Source organism: Sceloporus undulatus, chromosome 2, assembly GCF_019175285.1.
Source record: "Sceloporus undulatus isolate JIND9_A2432 ecotype Alabama chromosome 2, SceUnd_v1.1, whole genome shotgun sequence".
Taxonomy (NCBI): domain Eukaryota; kingdom Metazoa; phylum Chordata; class Lepidosauria; order Squamata; family Phrynosomatidae; genus Sceloporus; species Sceloporus undulatus.
The window spans coordinates 204,281,968-204,295,630 of record NC_056523.1 but is presented as its reverse complement, the minus strand read 5'-3'; the positions used below and the strand labels follow the sequence as shown (position 1 = coordinate 204,295,630).

The 13,663-nt window shown below is 40.4% G+C and overlaps 1 long non-coding RNA gene across 1 annotated transcript; it reads left to right on the top strand.

The window, feature by feature from the left end:
• Positions 1 to 7,982: 7,982 nt before the first annotated feature.
• LOC121921705 lies at positions 7,983 to 12,249 on the top strand. The gene is made up of 3 exons (XR_006102012.1): positions 7,983 to 8,082; positions 11,851 to 11,991; positions 12,120 to 12,249. It is a non-coding gene; the product is annotated as an uncharacterized LOC121921705 (long non-coding RNA).
• The last annotated feature ends 1,414 nt before the right edge of the window (positions 12,250 to 13,663 follow it).

Below are 13,663 nucleotides of genomic sequence, written 5' to 3'. Positions count from 1 at the left end.
AGGGGTGTCAGCAGAGAATTGGCCTAAGCCTACTTTAGAAGTCATAGAAAACGTGACAGAGGTGCGATGGAAGGACCAGGGAGAGTGGAGGAAGTCAGGCAGCAGAAATGATGATTTGTGGAGCCACTTGATTTTAGGACTGAGAGTGGGCAAAGCTGCAAAAGAATCAGAACCTGGAAAACAAAGACCAGGACCTGCAGAGCTGACAGAGGAGATGATGCAGCTGCACAACCGCAATGTGGGAGGAGGGGAAAAAAGCCAGCAACAGCAACACAATGGTACTGGAAGTGGCAGAAGTGAAGACTGATGGTGTACAAAAGACAGAGGCTCTGGAGGATGAGGAAGCAATGCCAACAGAGAATGGAAGGAGGTGGGCCCGAGTGGGGAGAACTTGAGGGGGGACATGAAGGGGCTTGAGAGGACTTGTGGAGGCGAGGAGGGGAAGAAGTGAAGGAGATGAATGTCCTCACTCATTAAAATGTAATGAGGTAATGCAGAGTTATTTTAAATTATAGTGTAGAGCAGAGCTGATATAAGAATTAGGGTGACAAACAACTACTCGGCAGCTGAAGTAATGGTGGGTGACAACATCAGTTACACCATAACTAACATGTGTTAGTACTGCACAGCAGGAAGCAATGGTGAAACCCCTTGTGAAAACCTCTCGCTGAGAAAACCTTAGGATGAGACAATCCAAAATGAAACAACAGGCAAGGAGAGAATACAACCAGAGAGCTAAAAAGGCAGAGCAGAGGGCAGCCACAAATGGATGTGATCAAGGGCTCAGTGGAATTCAATCAGGAGGAAATTCAAACAGCAGATAAGTTCAAAAATGAAAAGAATGTCCAGAACTGTACTTCACATATTATAAGAACAGGAACATGAGGAGCAAGAGCCAAGGAAAGCTATACATAGTAAAAGAAAGAAATGGAATGGAATGGAATGCATAAACATTGCAATACTAGGAGTCTGAAGTGGACAGGAATGCGACATTTTGGGTTGGATGACTTCACTCAGAAAAAGATGAGCCAATAGCAAAAGCAAGTACATTTCTATACCATTTAGCAGTGCACTTAAGCATTCCCTAAGCTGTTTATAGTGTGTAAGCTAATTGCCCCCCAAAAGCGGGGTACTCATTTTAGTGACCTACAGAAAGATGCAAGGCTGAGTTGATCTTGAGCCTCTGGCTGGTACTGAACATACAATCTTGTGGTTTGTGAGAGAGTGGCTGCAATACAAGCATTTAATCACTGCACCACCAGGGCTCCTCAAGAAGAAATGGGAGGACATTAATAGTGAGGAGAGATGTAGCAAGTTCAGTCAAAAGATATAATATAATGTGGGGTCTAATCATAATAATAAAAATTCAGAGTTGCTTTTCTTCTTATCCACTTTTCTTCACTGTCCAGCTCTTGCATCCATACATGGTGACCGGGAATACAATGGCTTGGACAAGTCTAACTTTAGTGCTCAGCTGTATATCTTTACTCTTTAGGATCTTTTCTAGCACTTTCATGGCTGCCCTTCCCATCCCTACACTTCAGATTTCTTGGCTCCACTCTCCATTCTGATTGATGCTTGATCCAAGGTACAGGAAGGCTTTTACAATTTTGATTTCCTCATTGTCAGGGTGAATTTAGGTAGCCATTCTATGGTCATTATTTTTGTTTTCTTTATGTTCAGCATTAAGCCTGCTTTTGAACTTTCTTCTTTGACCTTCTTTAATAACTGGGGCGAAACAGACAGGCAGGAAGGAGCCCAATCACCCTGGGGCCATGGCAGCCAGATGTCACAGCCTGAAGGGTGTCCACTGCTGCGGTCCCAAATGGACTGCACAAAGAAGTGGAAAAGATCTGCTCCTTTTGGGGCTCCTGCCTTGGTGCAGCTTCTGTGTGGGTTGGGGCATGCATCATGTAATCACCATGCTCCCCAAACTGGGGCCAGTAGTTTGAAGTCTGTGATGCTTTCTGCTATTAGTATGGTGTCATCTGCATATCTTAGATTATTAATATCCCTTACTCCTATTTTTACTTCTTTTTCCAAGGCTAAGCCTGTCCTTCATTGGAAGACTAGATGGTGCCAACTTTGCTGTCTTTTAAGCACCAAGTCAAGGCATGGCTTTTTTATTAAAGCTTTTGGGGCTTAATGTACTTCTCAGTGTGTGTATCTGTATGTAATATACCCTTTTAGCCTTGTAAAGCTATTTTAACTTTGAATTGTTTACTCTATTTTTATCTTATCTAAATTGCTTACAGGTTTTAATTTGAAATACTGTAGTCTAAATTGTTGATATTATTTCATCTGTTTGCCACCTAGATGCTATAATGAATGAGATTTCAGGAGGAAAAACCTTTTTAAATAACTGAATAAATAAATGAGTAAAAAAAGAATACCTTTTTGCATCTAGCATCTACCTCCAATTTAATAAAAACTTCAGTGATGGAACTGTAATCCTGAATACCATTAAAATACTTTGAAAAGACTCAACTTTTCTGTCCAAGGGCAAAGCTATAAAAAGTGAATCTAGCTCAGAAAATATTCAAAGATAACAGTGCTTGTAACACAGCAAATGGCAGAGGGGGAATTGGTATGAAAGTTTATTTCTTATGGGAGAATATACTGGAGACAGTTAAGTAGTATCACCAAAGTTTCAGATCATTGCTCTAGGCTACCCTGGTCCCCATATCGGTATGTTAAATGGCTTAGGGCAATACTTAAATGTTACATATCAGAGGAGCTGATAAATTGCTGAACTATGGAACTGTTCTGTGCAATCCTGAGTGTTCTCAAAAGAGATAAACAGTTCAGTTTTTCAATGCTGGTGCTGCTATTGATGGCACCTAGTGCTATTGGCGTGATGCTTCCGTTATTGTTGACTGAGCAGGAGCTCAAGTTCACCTCTGTAATGAAAGGGAAGACTTCTGTAGCTGATCTGGTTTTTTTCTTTTAAAGACACCTTTTCTTTTTACACTCTTTAGGTAATGTTTTTTTCATAACAGATTTAATATTTTCCATCCTAATTTTCTCAATAATATTTTTAAAGAATGAGGGGTGGACTAATCACTACAGTTTTAATGTACATCAGCTTTGCATGTACACAGTTGTAAACCCATTCCTTTTAATCTCTGCATCAGTCTGTCCAGTTTTTGAACTGTACAAAAATTAGCATTTATTTTTGGAGGCAGCTCTTCCTGATGTATGCATTTTCCATGCATATTCTTTATTTAATCTTATCAAGAAATTGTCTTTTACTTTTCAGTCTAGAAAAGTGGCTGCCTTATCTCCCCATTTTTTAAAAAGTAAAGGAATAGAATTTTCTCCTTGATCTAAGCCTATGTTCAGTGTTATTGATCTTCATAGGATTTATTTCTCTCCTTTCTTAATTGTTGCAGGCCTAATCTAGATACTTAGGCTGCCGCCAGAGTACAAAATTAGTGCAGTTTGATATAGCTTTAACTGCCATAGCTCCAGACTATGGAGTCCTGGGATTTGTAGTTTGATGTGGCACCAGAGTTCTCTGAGAGAGAAGGCTAAATATCTTACAAAACTAGAATTCCATAGTTAAGCAGTGTCAGTTTGCAATTCGTTTTGCAGTGTAGATGCTGCCTTACACACACTATTACATATCTGATTTAAGTTTGTTTTAACAAACCACATTTATCCATCTGACAAAGTCTTGATCCTTACATGTAGGAGCAATAAATAAGGGCTTAGGTATGCCAGATCTGGGTTTTTACCCCTTATGTGGCCAAGAATTGGGTATGAAGTATGGGTGAAGAAACTCCTAGTGTGATACCTCTCTTCAGATGTTTGTACTTTTCTCAGTGAGAACATATCCAATTATCACACTTCAAGAGAGAATTTCCCTTCTTAGTTCTTTTAGCTGCAGACATGCAGGTTGGCTAGAGCAGTTCAGGCTTGGTCTATTCATTTCCTTTCTTTTTTATAAGACTAGGCAATTTATATCTGACCGGACCTGATCCAGCTAAAGTTATTCATGTCAAAAACCCATTGATTTTAGCAGCAGAGACTGAGGCATATTTTTATAATTTCCTCATAAATCAATGAGACTTTTGAAGCATTTAAAGAACTGAAGGCATTTCACTTTGCCTGCCTCATGATCATACTTATTATTTTGAAAGTATACATTTGAAATCAGAACTTTTTCCTCCATATCCAGGAGTTGGAATAAACAAGAAGGCAAAAGATGCTTTGCTGTTACACCAATTATTTAATCAATTATTAAGTGAATTAATTAGTAGACTAATACTGTCAGCATTCACACTACAGAATTAATGCCCCTTGACAGTGTTTTAACTGCCATGGCTTGATGCTATGGAATTCTGAGATTTGTAGCTTTCTGAGCTATTTAGCCTTCTTTGTCAGAGAGCTCTAGTGCCACAAAACTACAAATCCTAGGATTCCATAGGATTGAGCCATGACAATTACAGAAGTGTCAAGCTGCATTAATTCTAAGTATGAAAATTAGTGCTGCTTAATAATTATTAGACAAGAATTTTGTGGATACAGGCTTAATTTAGACATATGGCCATGTTAGTCTGGAATAACAGTATCCACATTTGACACTAACTGAGCAAAAGATGTTGCAGCATAAACTTTCACAGATTTGAACTGTATCTTCACTGCAGAATTAATGCATTTTGAGATTGATTTAACTGCCATGGCTCAATGCAATAGAATTCTGCAATTCATATTTTTGTGAGATATTTAGTGGTATCCACACAACTCTTCTCCAGCACTACATCTCAAAGGAGTTGATTGCCTTACTATCAGCTTCTGGTCACTCATGTAGACATTGTAATTTGATGTACCTTACATAGTTAATGTAAATAAATAAATAAATAAATTATGGAGCTAATATATGTGAAGTTCTTTAAATGCCCAAATGCTAGCTTCTCCAACTTAGTTCACCACTCCCATATGTCTCAGACCCACTAGAAAAGGCAATAATGCTTGGTAAGGTAGAAGGCAACATGGAAAGAAAAAGACAGCATTGCAGATGGATAGATTCAATCAAGGAAACCAAGGCCCTGAGTCTCCAAGACCTGAACAGAACTTTTGAGGATAGGGTGTCTAGGAGATGTTTCATTCATAGTGTGGTCATTATTTGAGGCCACCTTGTGGCAGTCAACACACACACACACACACACACACACACACACACACACACACACACGGGGGGGGGGCAGATGGGCCTGAGGGTCTTTTTTAAAGTTTGAATCCATAGAGCTTATGACCAAGACTCTATTTTAAACCTGAAAATTTCTGAAGCAAGGCTTGCATCTGTTCTGTTCTGCCATACCACTAGACCAGTGATGGCGAACCTATGGCACACGTGCCAGAGGTGGCACTCAGAGCCCTTTCTCTGGGCACATGTGCCATTGCCCCAGCACAGAGTTTGCCATAGCTTGTTACTAGAAAGCCAGAGGGACATGGCACTTTGCAATAAATAAGTGGGTTTTGGGTTGCAGTTTGGGCACTCGGCCTCTAAAAGGTTCACCATCACTGCACTAGACAGATGGATGGATGAGTGTGCTTCTCCCTGGACTGCCTCTTAGCATCTAAAAAGCATTTTCAAGGACTTTCTTTTCTTTTTCTTATTTTTTAAAAAGCCATTGAAATGCGGGATTATTAATATCAAACAGATTACTACTCCCAAAGCCAAACCTTATGGACCTTATTCATAAGACTTGTTTACCCATATGCTACTGTAATTATAGGAATCTTTGGATCAGCACATCATATATATATTTGCAATAAACTCTCTTGAGCATTCCAACACCAGTAGGAGTTAAGAGCTATTATTTGATTCACAGTACTTTTTTTTCATTCCCTGGGTTTTGCACTCTATATCTAAAAATGCATTTCCCCATACACTGTCATTGGCAATTAACACACTTAGAAGCAGTTTTTAATAGCATTTTCTAAACCACCTCCCAAGAGACATATGTTTTTGATGAATGAACTCTTTGAGATTTTTTAAAGGACTTCACAGAATGATAGTAAGCCACTTTTACTCCAAAGACATTCAAAACATTCAGAAGTTCAAATCCATAGAAAAGCTCTTTATAAAAGCCTGGACAGATATGATAACAAAATAGAGCATTGCGGAGAATTCTGACCATCAAGATAACAGAGGTTTCATGATTGAATACAAAACAATTCTTCTGCTGGTGTCCAGCTTTTTAAAATTTAATAAAAAAAAAGAATTATAAGGAAGACAGTATAGGAAAGCAGAGCTTCTTCCTTTTGTATTCAATCATGAAATCTCTGATATGACAAGGCTTCAATACCATTAGGTAGCATGAAGCCGTTGCCTCTGGCAGCATATACCAGGAGGTGGCAGTAAGGTTTTAGATAAAATTACTGTGCACCATGCAGTCTTTTCTTTATTCCTCAAGACAGCTGCCACCATCAGGTGCAGTGGAGGATGCTGTCACATTGTCAGTGTTAGATAGAGGCACCAGCCAGTTCAGACAACTTTGGGAGATGGAAAGAGAAGTGTGCCATCTTCTCTGTTGCCTCGGGCAGCAAAATATCTTGGGCCAGCCCTGTTCTTACAAATAAAGAGACTAAAGAAAGGGATCAGCGTAGCAACCTCATGTTTACCATGTCTTGTTCTTCCTTTAAAGTAAAAAAATAACAATAAAGTACAGTTTGAGTTAAAGGCCCTTATCTCAGTGTTCAAACTGAGAACCTTTGTTTTGTTCATGTATGAATTGCATCTTAAAGTGTGGGTGAAAAATGTGCTTGACTCAAATTTTAGTGTAAACTTACTAAATTGGTACTCCCACCCATCAATAAAGATGAAAAGGAATATGGCTTGAAATTGAACTCTCTTCTTTCTTGAGGTTTTCAAAGCAGTTTGGAGGGAGAAGTGTATAGCAAGCAATGCCCTAAAGGGTACATTTTGGACAGATGTGCATAAAAGCCCACTATATTCAACTGTGGGGGTAAAATCATGCTTGAAAAATTCAGATTTGTCAAAATGCACACAGAATGTTTTCTTTCCCAGTATCCCCAGCTGTTTGAAACAGTAGCATCACTATGTGCGTGGGGGGGGGGGCAGTCCGACTGCACCAGTTGACACCTAGTCAAACTCCCCTGCACCATTCCCCACTCTCTGGGTGCGCATGTGTGCCACTCCTTGTCCTACACACATGCCATGTGCTTCTATCCTTTCCTCCTGTATGCTCCCTGGTCTGCCTTGTGTGCCACTCCTTCTCCCACATGCTACATCCTTATCTCCCTTCCCCCTGCATGCCTCCTGACCCTGCAAGCGTCCAACATTCCTTCCCCCCATGTGCCACATTCTTCTCTCCCTTCCTCCCGCATGCCTTCTGGTACCTCACTCATGCACACCTGCCTCTCCCTTCCTTCCTTCCATGCGCCTCTCCCTCCACCCCATGTATGCTGCTCCTTGGTGCAGGAACATTACTAGTTTGGTAATTGATAGCTTTAAGGTGCTGGAAGTTCTGCTCCTGAACCATAGAGTTACTTTCAGAGCTGCAGTATCAGAAACGGGAAATTCAGCAGCAGGGGACATTATGGCCAGGGGAGTGTTATGACCACTGGAAGTCTTTCTATTTTGTGGTGTGGGTTCTCTTCTATGGCCCCAGATAGACTCTGTCAGATATAAGCCCAAAAGAGGCAGATCACATATCTCAGTACTGGTTTCGTAGATCAAACAGATAGTTTGGGAGCTGCAACCAAGGAAGAATTCACACTTCCGAGACAGGATGCTAAGTGATTTATGTTTTGATCCAAAGGTGGAGAGACACCATTTGCAATCCCATTCCCACCTTTGATACCACTACCTCGAGTGATCTCTTTCATGCAGATTTGGCCCTTTTGATAGATCTTTTCCTCAGGCTGTTTGTGGCCTATATAAGCACCCAGATTTCCTTTGTTTCCTCAGACTGGATAGAATTCATGATGACTCCATGTCACTTTGGATTCTGACTACTTCCGGCTCGCTGCCATTCCCTCTCAGTGGTCCCCAAAACAGCCAAGTACAATGCCATACCATCCAATTGGACCATCCGGAGTCACCACACTTTAGTAAGTACAGTTGGCCCTTTCCTTACGTAAGGGAAATACTGCATAAAGTCAAGCCCCATTAGAAACAATGGGGCTTGTTCCCGCAGTGCGCACCATTGTATAGCGCACCCGTGTATGACGTGGGTGAACTGTATCACCATTAGTAGAGTCTCTTGTCTATTCCAACTCTCAACCCTTTATTCTTTAGTTCTTGTGTGTGTGTGTGTGTGTGCATATATGTATTTCTTGCTTATAAAAAACATTTTGCCTGGGAGGCTGCTGCTACAAGAAAAACAGGAGCCAGCAATATGGAGGAAAGGCCACAACTTTATTAAGCAACCAGCTAGCAAAGTAGGATTGGCCCAAAGCATGAGGTCTGGATCTGGATCATCATACAACCCACTTTTGAACCATAATACCTGGTAATGGCCAGGCTTCGGGATGGCCTAGGGGCTAAGGGAACACCATATATCCGTCCATGCAACCATCTGATCGCATGTATTTAATCAAGCCCCTAGTCACCAGGAGACACTATCATGCTGTGACCCCCGCAATGGCCACAATGCATGCCCTCAGCACTCCCGTGTCCCAAAGGGACTCCCGAATCAGTGCTACGCAGCCCTGGAAACCACGCCCACCAGATCCACGACCTATGCTGCCGCCCCTGAAGTTGTGACATGAAAAACCACACAGCCAAGGGAGAGTGGGTGGGTTAGCCAAGCAGCAGATGGCACCGAGCAGCAACAGCAGCGAGCAGCAAATGGCACCGAGCAGCAATAGCAGCAAGCAGCAAAATGGCTCCAAGCAGGAAGCCACATGGCCTTAAATAAGCCAGTATGTGGGAGGAGCCAGGAAGGAAGTTTCCCCGCCCCCAAGGCCAGTCGACGAATTGACTGCCCTGGAGGTCCTGGGGAGACCATAGAGAGGGACCCCACGCCTCCCGGAGAGGCCTCTGGAGGCAGATGTCCCTCCCATTTCCACCCTGGCCACCAATCCCAGGCCAGAGCACCCCAGCAAGGCACACTGGGGCGTGACCAAGCCCGTTCGCAGCCTTGCAGCAGCAAAGCTCCTGGTGGCAACATGGCCTGCGGCTGCATTTAATAGAAAGAATTCTACCTCTGTGAATTTCCTATCTCAGCATCTCAGTATACATGTGGAAAACGATTCCAAAAGGACTGCTCACAACTCAGTCCAATTAACTGAGCTAATTAAAATTCCCCTGGTTTATATTTACAGGAGAGTGTATACAGCCCATGAGTTGTCTAGGACTAGATATATCGTTCTATACCTTTTAAGTCTCATCCCAGTTCTCTAATTGTATAGTCAAGGCATATTGACCTTGATGGTTCTCCATCCTAGGGATTGCATTTCATGCATTTCCAAATGAATTAAGTAAAGACAGTATCCTCAGTGAAAATGGAGTCTTTTTTCTAATATACTATTCTGAATGGTAGCCTGGGTAACACCAAGGGGATTTGCATGCCCTTGGTGTCCTTTCCTAATGAATTGCAAAACGGATGAGTTAAAAGCAGCCTTTGTGGCATTACTGAGTCTTAATCAACCCTATGATTCCTGTCTTGTTTAATCAAGAAGACTATGTAAGGAGTTTGAGCTTGGCTACCTCCCCACATCTCAGGTTAATGACATGCTGACTAGTTTTTATGTTAAACAAATTAAATCTTACTTTCCTTCTAGCCTTTTCTGGCTTGCTCTGCCAAGGAAGGTGATGGTTTAGAATTCACAGCAATTGACTGGGATGTCTTTGTACAGACAAGGTCTGATCAGTATATAAACTCATATGTTGCACTCCACATCCTCTGGCATAGATACTGAGTAGTGCTTTAGTCAACCTATGTGATTCACATTTACCTTCAGGTCATATTCAAAGTTTTCCTTACACAATTCCCTTCCAACTGGAGTTGTAATCAACATTCTCCTCTCCATTTGTGGGAAGAGAAATGATGGTTATTTCCCAAGCTTCCTCCAGGAGAAGGATGAATTCTGCAATAGTACATTGGAGATGAGGCTCACTATTAGCATTTGCAGTAGCACTTCTATTTTCTTTTCTGCCCAAGGCTGCTTTCTTTCTTTCTTTCTTTCTTTCTTTCTTTCTTTCGTTGTTGCAGATACAGCTGGAAAAGGTCACAACTGTGTTGTCAGTTTGGTCTCCATTTTGCCTACAAGGCTCCACAGTATTCTGGGGTACAATTGGAGGAAAGAGCATTTGTCACAAAACACATGGTCGTGATTGTTGGGGGGGGGGTGCAAAACATTGCTTTCTTCTTATTAGAGCAGAGAGAGAAAAAGGGACATTTCGGTATTCTTTTCAAAGGTATGTTTTCTGCAATTTGCACTTCAGTTCTATTTTTCAGTTCCCTAGCACATGAACCTATCTGCCTATAAATCTACAATTCATTTGTATTCTACATAGACCATTCCCTAAATTAATCTACCTACATAAGAAAAATATGGGATTAAGTTGTTAGAGCAAAGAATTCATCAATTCACCAAAAGCAAAAAAAAAATCACCCTTTATTATGTGGCCTCCTGAAGGTTCCCATATTTTTCTAGCATATGCATTTTGTACACAATTTTCCATAGTAAACACATTTTTACAAATAGTTTTCTTTAAGAAAATGCTGCTTTGTATGTTTTTTAAAAATTCATACAGGCATTTTTTGTGCACACTTTCCCTACACATGTACATTTTTGCATGCATTCTTTTTTTTTCTTTTTGGAGAAAATGTTTGTTTTTGGTTTGGGCTTTAATTGTGGAACAATGAATGTGTTATATTATAACAAAATGAAAATGAAATTAAATCCTTCCTCAATCCTTACCTGAGATTTTGGGTGGCTGTCTTAGGCTCTAGTCAGCAAGTAACTCGGGAATGAGGTAGTTGGAATGAAAAGACTGTAAGTAAGGGAGTCTGTTATGACAGAGCCTGGGCACCAGGCATGCATTCATTTTTCAACACTTCTGATCTTTACTTCAAAGGGAAGAAGTAGCAGCTAGAGTGTTCCCAGTAGAAAGCAGGTAGCAGGAAGAATGCATACCTGGTGTTTGGAGCTTGTTGTTGTTGTTGCTGCTGCTGCTACATCCCTCCCCCCCAAGCTGATGGTAGTCAATCTCAGGAAGGGGTGATAGAATCTTGGAATTGGAAAAGGGATATAGCCAAGGGGGGGATCTTGGGGTCCGGACCCCCCCTTCCATTAGAAAAATGAATGGTGTGTGCTGCTGTGCCGCTGCACCCAAGCCCCATTATAATGGTGGCACTTAGTCTGGACCCCCCCTTCCTAAAATCCTGGCTACGTCCCTGAGATAGTTCTAGTGTTTCACCAAGCTACAAATTCCAAGGTTTCATATGATGTTACCATGGCAGCTAAAGTGTAATATTGTGCTATAATTGTGTAGCATGAATGGACTCTGTAAAATATCTTGGACTAGCTCAGGGAAGACTATAAAGTTGTACCTTCACTTCGGATTGACTGATTCATCTCTTGCTTTGGGGTTTTGCTATTTCCCCAGCCAATGTGATGGGAAGCCGTGAGAATTCACGCCTGAAAACCTGACACATCCCCAATAGAGACATTTTAACAATGAATAAGTTATGATTCATAGGCCAAATCATTCCCCACTGCTCTTGAGAAGGCTGCAACCAATTGTATATAATTTTTTTTAAAAGAAAAGAAAATCAAGCGAACAATCACTATAGCAGTCATGATTAATTCCTTAAGTAATCTTTGTGGCACTTTTCCTGTGTGACAATCAATGTACTCTTCATTTTCAAGCAAATAAATAATGAATAAAGGCTGGATGACCTTCTGGAGGCAATAATCCCAGGATTGTTTCGATTCTCATAAGATGGACATGAAAAGCCCAGTACATGAAATATGGATACTTAGTGTAAAGAGCACAAGCATTCCCTAAAGGTAAGAGGCATTTGAAGAGCTTCTAGTTGAATATTTCTGCTCTTTGCATTTTCCATGTTTGTTTTGCAAATGAATTGAAAAGTAACTTTTGAAAATATACTTCACTTCTAAACTTTGTCCTCTTTCAGATTAGCATTTTGAGTGCACTGCCGAAATTCACAAGGCTGTAATCCATGCGGATAAAGGGAATGTATTTCTATACCATTTTCCATCATTCATTATTCAATTTTTAAAGGGAGAAACACTGCATCTAGATTTGTTTCTTCATTTCAGGTAATTATTTCAGCCATATGAATGTAGACTTTTATTCAGGTGGTCTAAATATGTTTGCAGAGGGGATATATGCAAAATTTGTACAAACCTCATTAAATTCAGAGCTGCTGAACTTGTAGATGAATTGTAATACACTTGAATACTAAAATCAGTGTTGTTGTTGTTTTATAATTTTGAGACTATTTCACAATTTTAAAAAATGAACATAAAAATATTATGGGGAAATGTACAGAAGAAAACATATGCGGTGAAAAATATGCACAAATGTGCACTATATTGCGGAAAACATTTGCTAAAAGCATCCACACTCAGAAAACTGTGTAAAGTATGTATAATAGTAAATATTATTATATTTGTGTGCTTTCCAGATAATTTATGGCAAATCTAAGGCAAATGTATTATGGGGGTTGTTTGGCAAGAGTTGTTCAAAAGGACTTTGCTGTTGCCTTCCTCTGGGGCTGAGAAAACTTGACTTGCCCATGGTCACCCTGGTGGGTTTCCATGGCTGAGTGACAATTTGAACCCTGACAAAAATTCTGGACTGCCCTGTATATTTGGAGTTTAGGATAACACAAAATTATCCATGTTATTGTTTTACATACAAAACAGCATTTTGTTTGGAGGAAACATTTTCTGCATAGAAGATGATATTCTGTGCAAGAATTTTATATTATGTACAAAAGATGTTGTTTCCCGCAATGCTGTCTTCTGTGCAAATCAAGCACATGCAATTTTTAAAATCCAGTACCAAACAGTGAATGAACTTCAAAATTGCTAAGACTTTCTTGCAGGAGGAAGAAAAATTTTAATATCACATCTTACTTCAAGAATACAATAAGTGAAGAGTTATAGCCTTCACACACACACACACACACACACACACACACACACACACACCTATATGTAAATATATATCCCTGTTTATAGACTTGTGTGGTGGCCTTATGTGCTATAGTGGATGACCACATTGAAGAGCTATCTCCTCAAAATATTTTTCAAAGATTAAAAAAAAAATTAAAATGGAGGGGTGAAAATGCCAAGGGCCTTCAATTTGCATTTCTGGTCAAGTCCTGCTCACTAAGGTGAGATGCGCTAAATTATACTAACAATTTCTCAGTTTGCACCTCTACATGTCAATTAGCATAAATGTGTTTTATGCAAATCCTCTTGTGTCTGCTTACCCTTTTTAAAGCGATGCCAAAGAGGCCACTTTGTACAGTTGGTACTTCTATTTAATCTCTGCCAAACAGTGGTACCACATTCTCTTGAAAGTGATTGGGTAGGGAACACTGTGCATTTGGATTATAACATGCCTCTGAATAGATACGATAGGATTTCTCAAACAGCCTTAACATCTGTTAAACATGCAGATCAGGCCATGGCCTTTTCTGCTTTAAAG